Source organism: Zingiber officinale, chromosome 9B (genome assembly GCF_018446385.1).
Source record: "Zingiber officinale cultivar Zhangliang chromosome 9B, Zo_v1.1, whole genome shotgun sequence".
NCBI classification, from domain to species: Eukaryota; Viridiplantae; Streptophyta; class Magnoliopsida; order Zingiberales; family Zingiberaceae; genus Zingiber; species Zingiber officinale.
In genome coordinates this window covers 36,224,884-36,236,649 of record NC_056003.1, presented here as the reverse complement: position 1 = coordinate 36,236,649, position 11,766 = coordinate 36,224,884, and the positions used below count along the sequence as shown (strand labels likewise).

The following is an 11,766-nucleotide window of genomic DNA, read 5'->3' as shown; positions in this document are numbered from 1 at the left end:
TATTTCAGTGGCATGTAAGTCAGAAATCAGTACTTAACAAATTAGAAAAGCAATCATCTTTAGAGATTTGTCAAGGACACATTTAACTAGCACCTTATCTGGACATAATATAGGCATTGGACATGTAATCAAAACCCCATCTATTTCGATAAGAACAAAATAAATTAAGGAAATGTATACAAGCGGGAAGTTCTCAACATTCCACAAGAAAAATCCATGATCATATTTGTTAGACTTCAAATCCGAGGCCAAAAGCTTGCACAAGGTCATTCAAGCTTGACAAATACAACCCGGTATTCAGGAATGGCAGCTATATAAGGAGTAGATGCACCTGTCTCATTTTCATCCTGAAGTAACTTATCCAACTCCGGCCAAAGAAGCTCCCTCCTGAAAGTACAGTTGATATTTCATATTCCACACAGGAGTAATGAGATAATGATGGGCAAAAGAGAAAAAAAAATAGAAAACTAAAAAATAGCAGTAGCCGACATTGAAATTTTGATGGCATGCATAAAAGTTTGCTGATACTACATACCATGCAGAGAAGTCATCCTCAATACCCTGATCATCATCTCCCAACCCCACTTGGACAATGTGCTTGGTGCCTATGCAGAGGAAAAAAAATATAGAAGAATATCCAAGTACGAATGATGCTTAAATTCATTAAACACATCTACAAACTTGCACGTGACTACTACATTACAGTTGTATGTATGAAACTCACAGATAACATGTCTACTCAACTGTTCATATTGACAATTTCATATTGCTGATTAAAATGTTCATATTGCTGATTGCCCAAACTAAACACACCAAATTGAAGATTTTCCAACCAGGTTCCTCTTTCTTTCCCCTATAAAAACTAATAATCAGCAATCGATCAAGGCAAAAGGATTATTGGTAGAATAGATTAACTAAATATGCATGTTTCCAGAACCTCTGTAAACCATTTGTAGAACCGGGCAGCATTATCAGTAGGCTCGCCATCTCCATACCTAAAGAAAACAAAGGGATCAGCTCGAACTTTGAGGAAACTGATCGTTTATAAAAACAAAAAATTCCTGGCTTTCAACTTACGTAGCCAAGAAGAACAAAGCCAAGCTCTCCTTTTTCAGGTTCTCCTCGTACTCATCATCCTCAGTAGCATATTAGTCCTATAATTGAGGAAACTAACTATAGATCAGTCAATTAATCAGTAGTATTTCCAATGATCTGAAACAGAAGGAAGATAATCTTACGATATCCATGACTTTAAATATGGCATTAGGGTACCGTGCTTTTGCCTCCTCAGCCAGCGCCTAGAAGGGGGGAAAATCTAAGATCATGGGAGAAAAATTCAAAAAATGAACTACTCGGATAAAAACCCTAACCTTCGCGAACCCCTCAGCCGTCCTGGTCTGCGTCCCGAAGAAGACGGTGACCTTCTTCTTCCCTTGGTCCTCCTTTATATCCATCTGGGTCTTCACCACTAGCGGCTTCGGCGGCTCGACGGGCTTCCTTCCGCTCGATCGCCAGACGAAGAAGATTGCCACGCAACCGACAAGCACGACGATGACTATGCTCAGGATGACGATCAGCAGCCGGTTCTCCACGAACGCATCCCCGGTGCTGGAATCGAGCCCATATCCGTCGGAGAGGGAGGCGACGACGACCGACAAGAGATCAAGGGACGACGCCTTCTCGGAACCTATCTGCATCTTGGCGGATCGAGCGGTGAATCGGAAGCACAGATCTCCGATCTCTATTTCTGTCTGCTTCGAATTGGGAGAATGAAGGAGGTCGAGATTGGGTCGGCGATGGGAGGGGAGGAGAAGGTAGAGGCAGAGAAGGTGAGTCGCCCGAAGACGGCTCTCTCTCTCTGCCTCTCGTGGACGACAGCATATAGGGTTAGGTTAGAGGAAAGAGTTGAAAATTTTAGCTAAGTATTGGTGGGAAAATTATCATAGACATCGGATTTTAAAAACCGATGTCAAAATCGGTGTCTATTAACGAAAAAACGGGCGCTCATAGACATCGCCTAAAAAACCGATGTCTATGAGCGAAAATCTGCGCTCATAGACACCGATTTTTGGAAAAATCGGTGTAAAATACTCAAAGACATCGATTTTTACTTAAAACCGTTGTTGTTCCACTGATGTCTATGAAGATTTTTGTTGTAGTGTTAATTAAAGAAAGATCCTTGGAAACCTTGTAAGCATCTACCATGGATGCCCACAAGGCATTCCTTGGAAAAGCGTTTAGTGCATACCTGATTATGTCTCAATTCTCCACCTTCTGTCCGATTACGTGGAGACTGTTGAGGAGGTCTTGGATGTGTGCGTGTAATTAACTTGTTATTTCTCCTTCTTGCAATTTAATGTTATATAATTTATTAAAAATCATATCCCTTTTACTTACCTTTGTGTCTGAAGTCCCTTCATGCAGCTCAATCAGCTTCTCACATAAGTCTTTGGCACTTGAGAATGGTCCAACTCAGTTTAGCTACTCTTGGTTAGACTGCATTTAAGGGTGCAGGTTGCTTTGGTGTTGGCCTCATCCTTCTTGATTATGCTCGCGTCCTAGTTCTCGCATGATAGTGGTTTCCCTGAGTCGTCGAGTGGAAGTGTAAAATACTGAAAATTAGCGAATAATGATAAGGGATTTTTTCAAAATTTTTGAAAAATTTTCGGAAATTTTTCGAAGCTCATATGGACGAGTTTATGGGGATAAAATAGGGCCCCGGGAAAAGCCTGTTTAGGCTACCCATTTAAGTGAGGAAATGTTATTTATAAATACATTTTCTTTTCTATTTCTTATTTCCTTCTTCCCCGCCGAAACCATGTGCCGACGCCGAACATTCTTCTCCCGATCTGCTGCCCTAACCGCCACGAGAGCACCGCCGGCTCCTCCTCTCGGCCAATCTATCCTCGCCGGCCGACGAGAGCCAAGGATAAGCCCTGTCGCCGGCCACACACCGAGCCCTAGGTCTTTCTCTCTCGGCGCCAGTTACTTCTTCCTCCGGTATCGGAGCCGTGGCTGAGGGATGTGCTTCTCCTCCCTTGCCGGTGCTCTCGGTTTTCCCTCTGCCTCATCGCCTCCTCGCCTCCTCGCCACAGAGATCTTCCACCGCCGATTCTTCCTCCTCATCCATTCGGAGCCGCGTGCCGATCACCGGCCACTACAGCTCGTTCTCGTGCGCTGCCCTGTTGATCACCGCTGACTCCTTGTTCTTGAGCCGTGCCCTAGACCCGAGCCAACAAGGTGAGATTGTGCCCGAAGGATTTGGGTTGGTGGAGCACCCGATTGTTTGATCTCAGGCTGTGGTGTTGTTTCTTGTTTCCAGCAGGACCTCTAGCTTGTTCTGGCAGCCAACATCTTCGACTTTGGATCAACAGTGATACATTCAAATTGAGGTAAGGCGAATGCCCGAAATTGATTAGCAGTGATTGGTTTTCCATTCTATGTATTGGGATGTGAAGATTTAATGTTTGGCTTGTCTTTGGAGTTTCGGTCAGCACTATTCGCCGACGAATCACAGTTCCGACCATCCTATTCCGGAAGTGACCCTCTCTAGCCGTGAGCTAATGGAGGAGAAATCCAAGTTAGGTGAGTTGAGCTATGAAATGATTACATATTTAGAATAGTGATAATATATAGATGATGATAAATTGGTTGATTTGGTGAGTATGTGGAGATATCATTATTAACTGGATAAGTGGAGTTAATTAGTTGATTTCATGAGCATTGTTAGAATTATTGAATTGGTACTTTGATTGGTGGATTAAAAATAGAGTTATCATCTATTTGGATCATACTGGATTTATGTTAAATTGATTTGTTAGTAAATGGTTTGCCATATGAATTAATTAAAGGGGTTGATAAGGTTGGGTTAAATTTATTTTAGTAAATGGATTTGGGTGAAATGAAGTTCATAGTTGGATTAGAGTTTTTCCCTAATTACGTTGGGTTGGATTTAGCTAGTTGTTATTTATGAAATTAGCTAAATTGTACATCACGTGATTTGCAGGACTTTGATTGGAGACAAATGTCTTGATACGAGATTCATTGCGATACAGATTACAGATAAAGGCGGGTACCTTGACTTATCTTTTTGATATGTCTTGTTGATATGTCTAGTAGGTTATAGCCTTTAGTAATAATTATGTTCGTCCTTATTTCGGTACGTCACTACCGGATTCTCGTTACATGCTTGTTTGCTCACCTGTTATGCATTTTATGCTAGTATCCATATGATTATATATATGCTCAGTGAGGTAGTGACATACCATGTTTGTTATGTTCAAAACCTAGGTTGTTGATATCCTATCTGGCCTGTGTACTTTAGTTCTTTGTATTTGACCATCGATATTACGATACTCGTGTTATATATATATGGATATGGTTATGCTAATCAGTTTATTGCTATGCTTAGTGTCATGCATCATAATTGCATGTTGCGCGATTGTCGGCTCCACTATGGTTGAGCACATCGCCAGTTACATGTATTGCACACACCACCACTCATGGGTTAGTGGTATATCCGACAGGTGTGTGGCGGTTCTGCTGTTTGGCTTCGTTGGTCTGAGGACTCAGCGTGGTAGCCGGCAGACAGTTCCGCTCTGTTTGGCTCCGCTGGCATTTAGTGTAGCAGCGTAGTAGCCGGCAGACGGTGGACTTTGTTTGGCTCCGTTGGTCAGGTGACTCAGCGTGGTAGCCGGCAGAGATACCTCCCCGTCATCGTGTACCGGGAGATGAGAGCATTGAGCTCCCCCATTTATGATTTGGGGTCAAAGGACAGGAGTACTCCGACAGCATCCCTTCCACTTGGTCACTCATCAGGAGCAGTGATGACAGAGTGCACGGTTGTCACAGCCCTACCCACTCGGCCTCACTATTGTGTGTGAGATGACTGACTGGCATCAGGGGTGACCATGATGCATCATTGGCATCATACACATTTATGCATTTACTGCTTGTGTTTGCTGCACTTATATGCTGCATTTGGATGGATGCATATGTTTGACATGCATACAGGATTTATGACACTTCCGATCTGACGACCTGATTATTCTGATAGGTGGCCCTGGTGAGTACAGTACTCTTCAGCCTTTTCTATTATGCATTACCTACTTTTGTTCAGGAGACTGTACTCCATAGTTATTACTATTTGTTATAATTTACTATACATGTCAACTAGGTATCTGCTAAGTTGTTGAACTCACCCCCGTGGACACTATCTTTTTAGGTACTAGGTTGTTTATGGAGACGCTTGGAGTATGAGTATCCTGGCTACCAGTCCCCACAGCACATCAGAAGACATGTCTACGCTTATGTTATATTTTTACTTCGGTATTTATAATTCGTGTATTTAGCGTTGTATACCGATTTTGTTCCTGGAGTTGTTATATTGTTGTGTTGTGTAAGCCTAGCCGGCTAGCAGTTTAGTTTTGGGTTGTATGTGTTGTCCTTTTCCGTTGTGTTTTTGGTTTTAGTACAGCTGAGTAGGCTGTTAAATATATATATAACTGCGTGGTTGTTTATTTTATTCCAGCCGAGTGGGCTGATGATATAAACTGCGTGGTTGTGTGTATATTCCAGCCACTTGTGGCTGATGTATATTTTGTATGTAGATTTGCCTCAGATTGTCACCCGTACAGGGGAGATGCTGCCGAAATTTCTTCGGACAGAGACTCCTCTGGGGCGTGATAGGAAGTGTGATGCCAGTCTTTATGATCATCCACATCTCAAACTGAGTTTGGAGGTAGGACTCCATTCGGCCCTTCCAGTAGCAGAAGTCTTCATCGGAGAAGAGTGGCGGGCGGGTTGTGTTGTAGCCTTCTTGATGGGCCATTGTTAAAAAAAAATCTTGCACACACACAAAAAAAACTTGTTCCAAGACTCAATCTTGGATTAGTAGTGCGGGATTAAGAAATTAAAACATGAACTCGAGTGGTGTTGCATCAACTTTGAGGAAAAAATTCGATTATGAAAAAAAATAGATCGAAAGGCGGTAATTTTACCGATTCCGATCGACTCCGAAAAATTGAAAAACTACCACAAAAATTTTTCTTGAATGGTGATTTCACCAATTCAAAGTGACCCCGCTCTAATACCAATTGTTGAATCAAAAGCGCTGGAGGGGGGGTGAATAGGGCTCGTGACTTTCACTTTCGTTTTGGAAAACTTTCGAGTAAACGCAGCAGAAAAGTAAATAATGCAAACACGCAAACTCCAAGTTTTTTACTTGGTTTGGAGCCTGGGGCGACTCCTACTCCAAGGCCCACGCTCGTTGAGCGTTTACTTTGGGCAATCACTATCAATCCGAAAATATTACAATTTAGATTTATAATATTAAATAGAAATGCAATTATACCGACAATGAAAATAGTAATCTTTGAAGCTTCTGGTTATCAGAGACTAGTTGTAGCTTCGCTGGATTGATCTTTGAGCAGTACACGGAAGAAGGGTTGTCGAATTGTGTTGTTCGCTCCACGAGGCTCCAGGACTTTCCGCTGGACGTTTGCTCCATGACCCGCCAGTCTTTCACCTGGTTCGCGACACCTGGATTTTCCACCTAGAGTGCTCGACTCCAGGACTTTTTGCCCGAAGCCCGCGACCTGCCAAGACTTCCCCCCTAAGGTTACCACCCACTATGACCTAGGGTTACCACCCCCTAAGGTTTTCCACTTGCCTAACCGCAGCTTTGACTTTTGCCTAAGTATACTTAAGACTTTTCTGTAAACTCATTTAAACATGTTAGATCACAAATGACCTTAACTTTGAACTCTTTGCTATTATCAAAACTTAGGTTCAATCATCGGATGCTTACCATACCAACAAAAATTACTTCGTGGTTTTTATAAATCCTGAAAAATTTAGTTAACTCAAATAGAAAATATTAGATCAGTGTAAAAATTTTCACAAAAAAATATTTTATACTTTAACAGAAGTAAATTATTTTAACTTTTACCTATTTCTCCCTCTTTAATAAAAAACTCAGAAAAAATACAAAAGAATTATAAAAATTTGAGAAATTTACTTGGAGTTTATTAAATGACTATCTAGTAAAGTAACATTTTTTAAAAATTATTTTTTAAAATATTTGAATTGTACCGATTAATCTTCTGTTTTAACTAAAATAATGTTAAAAATTACTTCTTGGTTTTTATAAATCTTGAAAAATTTAGTTAACTCACGCAGACAATGTTACATCAGTGTAAAATTTTTCACAAAAAAATGTTTTATACTTTAACAGAAATAGATTATTTTAGTACAACAATTTGTTTTTGAAAAACTAATATTTAAAAATATAATTTTATGTCTGCAAATTTTCTTAATTTTTTAAATCTTTATAATTGAATTTTTAATGCCATAAAAATCAAAACTTCCAATTTTCTATTTTCTTGAATTTTTAATATTAAAAATTAAATTTTTTATAATAGTTCATTATAACTCAGATAATATTCAAAAAAATATTTAAAAAATTTATTAAAATAGAAAACATCATACTTTATCAAAATAAAATAATAGTTTTAAAAAATACATCCACAAAATAATTTTAAAGTTTAAAATATGATTTTGTTAAAAATTTATAGAAAATAATTCAACAGTCTACAAATTTTGAAAATATTTCTTTTATAGATCATACTTCTATTTTCACAGATAATATTTTGTTTGAGCAAAAAAAATAAGACAGGAAATTAACAAAATAATTGAATTAAAGAAATACACTAAAAAAAACTACAATTTAGCCACAAATATTTGTGAAAAAAATTATTCGTCTTAAATTTGCTACAACTTCTACGACAAAAACACACTTGTTGCAAATTAGCAACAAGGTTTGCGAAAAAAAAATTTATTGCCAATTAGCAAAAAAATAATATTTGTCGCAATTATTAATGGAAATTAGCGACGAACAAAAAAATTTGTCGCAAAAATTGCGAGAAAATTAGGAATCATTGCAATTTTGGCGAAGAACTTAGGATTCATTGCAGAAAATCATTTGATTTCCAAGCAGCATTAAAAATTCTAAATTTATATATTAAAAAAAACTCAAATCTATCAGGAATTCTAAAATTCATCACAGATTCTGCAATGAATTCTGAAAGTTGTTGCAGATTTTACGACAAATTTCAAAATTTGTAGCAGATTTGAGTTTTTTTTATATGTAAAATTAAACTTTCTACGACCGGTTGAGGTACCTAGAGAGCTCGGAATGAAATGAACCCAGATCCTATGGATTCCTAAAAATCCCCTGATCATGGAAATGTCATCAAAAAATAAATTTACCCATTATATTTATTCCTAATTTGATAAATCAATTATGAGCACGTAATACTTAGTTAAATTTTTTTTATACAAATGTGTAGATTTACAAGTCACACATATTTTGAAATATCCGAAGACAGTTGAGGTACCTAGAGAGGTCAAAGTGAGATGAAACTAATTCCTATGGGTTTCTATGTATTCCCTGATTTTATAATTATCTACAACCTCTAATTTTATGCCACCTGTGATTTTTTTTCCGTCGAAGATGTTCAGAAAATGTTATTCACCTTCGTAAGACCAATAATATCAATTTATTGGATAAAATTTATATTTGAGGGCATCTACATGATTAGGGGAATTTTAGGAACCGATAGGATCTAGTATCATCCCATTCTGAGATCTCTAGGTACCTCAACCGGTTGCGGAAAGTTTAATTTTACATATTAAAAAAACTCAAATCTGTGACGAATTCTAAATGTAACACTCGTAAATTTTCTATTCCAAAAGAGAAAAAAAAAATAGAAGAAGAGAAAAGAAATAAAAATATATTCATAAATGACCCGGGCTAGGATTGAACCCTAGACCTCTTACTTGAGAATTGTTTAAGTAGCCATTAGGTGATGGTAAAGCATAACATTAGCAATAGGAAACAATTCCTTAGATGTAGGTTATGTGGGAAGAGATGTTTCAACTTCCACTTAGTATAAAAGGGAATGGAAAGACCAAAACCTAAAATCTTTTCATTTCCTCTTCTCCTTTAGCCGAAATTTCTTCCTCCTCCCTTCAAATTTCGGCCAAGAACCTTAGGGTTCCATCCTTTGAAGCTTTTCAAGAGGAGAATCTAAGAGGAGGGTTTTCTTCCCAGTATTAGTACGCTGGTGAAGAGAAATCCGGAGGCCAAGGCATATAAGGGAGGCTTATTCTCCCAAAACCATAGTGGTATAATTGTAAGAAATAGCAAAAGGAAGTAAGTATCTCTCACCTGCAGTATGAGTTGCTTCGATGTTACATATATTGATACGTTTTAAGCATGTAAAGAAAGATGTATGTTATGAGATGTTTATTGCATGTTAAGAAAAGATAGATGCTATGATATGTAAGATGCCCTCCAAGTTTGGGATTAAGAGCAATGTTAGAGTATCTTGATTTGCTTCCCATTAAGTTTTGGGACTAAGAAGCATAATCAAATTCCCTAAAGTGCTTCCCTATAAGTGTGAGGGATTAAGCGCACATAAGGTGCTTGTTGAAATGACAAGTAAGTGCAAGTATAAGAAAACAGTATTTAAAAGAAAGTATTTTACTTTAGAAAGACATGTACTGGACACAAGGTCCATGGATGGCCTCCTAGATCACCCCTAGGCCCCTAGATCACCTAGTAGTACCTTGATAGGTTCCCGATTAGCTACCTCGGATCTTATTAAGGATGCACACAAAGTGGTACAATGTCGAACCCAAAGCAAGTTGATTATTATTTTCACTAATTATGTAATATAAGATTTTCAAACTTCATGGTTTGTCTTAGTGGAAGTTTCCTAAGTTGAGAGTTTGAGTTGTATTGTGTAGCATTGATGAACTCAATAATATGCCAAGATTCCTGTGTTCCTTACATTACAAGCATGGTTTTTAAGTTGATGGTTTGCATGATAAACTGGTTTAAAAATACATGTCATATACATATTTCTGAAGTATGGTTTTAGCGTGAATTACCGTCAAGTGTATGTTTTGTGTTTTCCCAAGCAGTTTTAAAAAGCATTGTCCTCTTTTAATGTATCATTTTGTGAGTAGATGGTACTTATTAAGCATTCACTTATAGATTTACATTTCCTTATACTACAGATATAGGTAAAGGAAAGCTCGAGTAAGAGGGGGCAGCAGGAGCAGTGTTTGGGTGTGTGTATGTGCCAGAATAGTGGAAGAAGATCTTGGAACTTATTAATGTATGGGACATGTTTGATCTTGGTACTAATGTATTTCTTTATTTTTGCTTTGCATGAAATACTACAAAGAGTCGCTTATGATGTAATTATTAGTTGGCAGTAATTTGAGAGGCGAGAAGGGAAGATCTAACCCAAGGATGGCTTCAAAAGGGGAGAACATTCCCTTTTGGGGTGCTGGGTGTGACCCCCACATGGGCCGTGACACGGCCATGTGGAGTCACACGACCCCAACCATCTCCCTCTCGGCCAAAGTGACACGACCGTGTGAATTCACACGGTTGTGCTAGAGTGGGAGCGTGATCCCCACCCGGCCGTGACATGGCCGTGTGGAGTTACACGACCCCGAACCTTTTCATCTCGGCTGAGGAGACACAACCGTGACATGGCCGTGTGGAGTTACACGACCCCGAACCTTTTCATCTCGGCCGAGGAGACACGGCCGTGTGAATTCACACGGTCGTGCCATGCTCCCTCTATGGAGGACCTACTCAGCCGTGTGGTATATACGACCGTGCCCAACCTTGTCACTGGAAGGGGGTTGCACGGGCGTGTGCCACACACAGCCATGCAAGGCTTAGCCTTTGGAAATGTCACAAGGTCGTGTGACACACACGGCCATGTAATTGGTCTTGCTTCAAAGGTGACACAACCATGTGTCCTTTACACGGTCGTGCCCTGCTCCAACAGGGAAGGCCTTACACGATCGTGTGGCACACATGGTCGTGCCCAATTTTGGGCCTGGTAAGGCTACACAGCCGGTCATCTCCTCACGACCATGTTTGGCTTCCACATGGGTAAGGCTAAATGGTTGGTCAGGGCCACACGACCCAGATCCTCTAGCAGCTCTAGACTTTATCTCAGCTCTGCTTCACCCCAAACATGACTTAACAGTCGAAACAAGTTCAGAGTAGATCTCTGAACTGAGCAGTATATAAAATGTGAGAATATGAAAAAAAAAAGAAGTAACATCTGTCTTATGAGGTAAGGCTAGAAAGGCAGGTGCCACACTAAAATTCGTCGCAGATTCTTCAACAAATTCTGAAATTTATCACAGATTCTACGACGAATTCTGAAATTCGTCGCAGATTCTGCAATGAATTCTGAAATTTATCGCAGATTCTATGATGAATTCTGAAATTCATCGTAGATTCTGTGACGAATTCTAAAATTCGTTGCAGATTCAACAATGAATTTCAGAATTCATTGCAGATTTGAGTTTTTTTATATGTAAAATTAAACTTTTCGGGGTCGATTGAGGTACCTAGAGAGCTCGGAATGAGATGAAAACAGATCCTATGGGTTCCTAAAAATCCCCTGATCATGGAAATGTCATCAAAAAATAAATTTACCCATTATATTTATTCCTAATTTGATAAATCAATTATGAGCATGTAAGACTTATTTAAAATTTTTAAACGAATGTGTAGATTAACAAGTCACATGTATTTTGAAATATCCGAAGATGGTTGAGGTACCTAGAAAGGTCAGAATGAGATGAAACTAGTTCCTATGGATTTCTATACATTCCCTGATTTTATAATTGTCCTCAACCTCTAATTTTATGCCACCTGTGATTTTCTTA

The 11,766-nt window shown here is 38.9% G+C and overlaps 1 long non-coding RNA gene across 1 annotated transcript; it reads right to left on the bottom strand.

Annotated features, from left to right (window-relative positions):
- Positions 1 to 834: 834 nt before the first annotated feature.
- Positions 835 to 1,148, bottom strand: LOC122022685. Its single transcript, XR_006123059.1, has 3 exons — positions 1,078 to 1,148; positions 938 to 995; positions 835 to 853 (listed from the first exon to the last, which is right to left on the bottom strand). It is a non-coding gene; the product is annotated as an uncharacterized LOC122022685 (long non-coding RNA).
- Between the last annotated feature and the right edge of the window lie 10,618 nt (positions 1,149 to 11,766).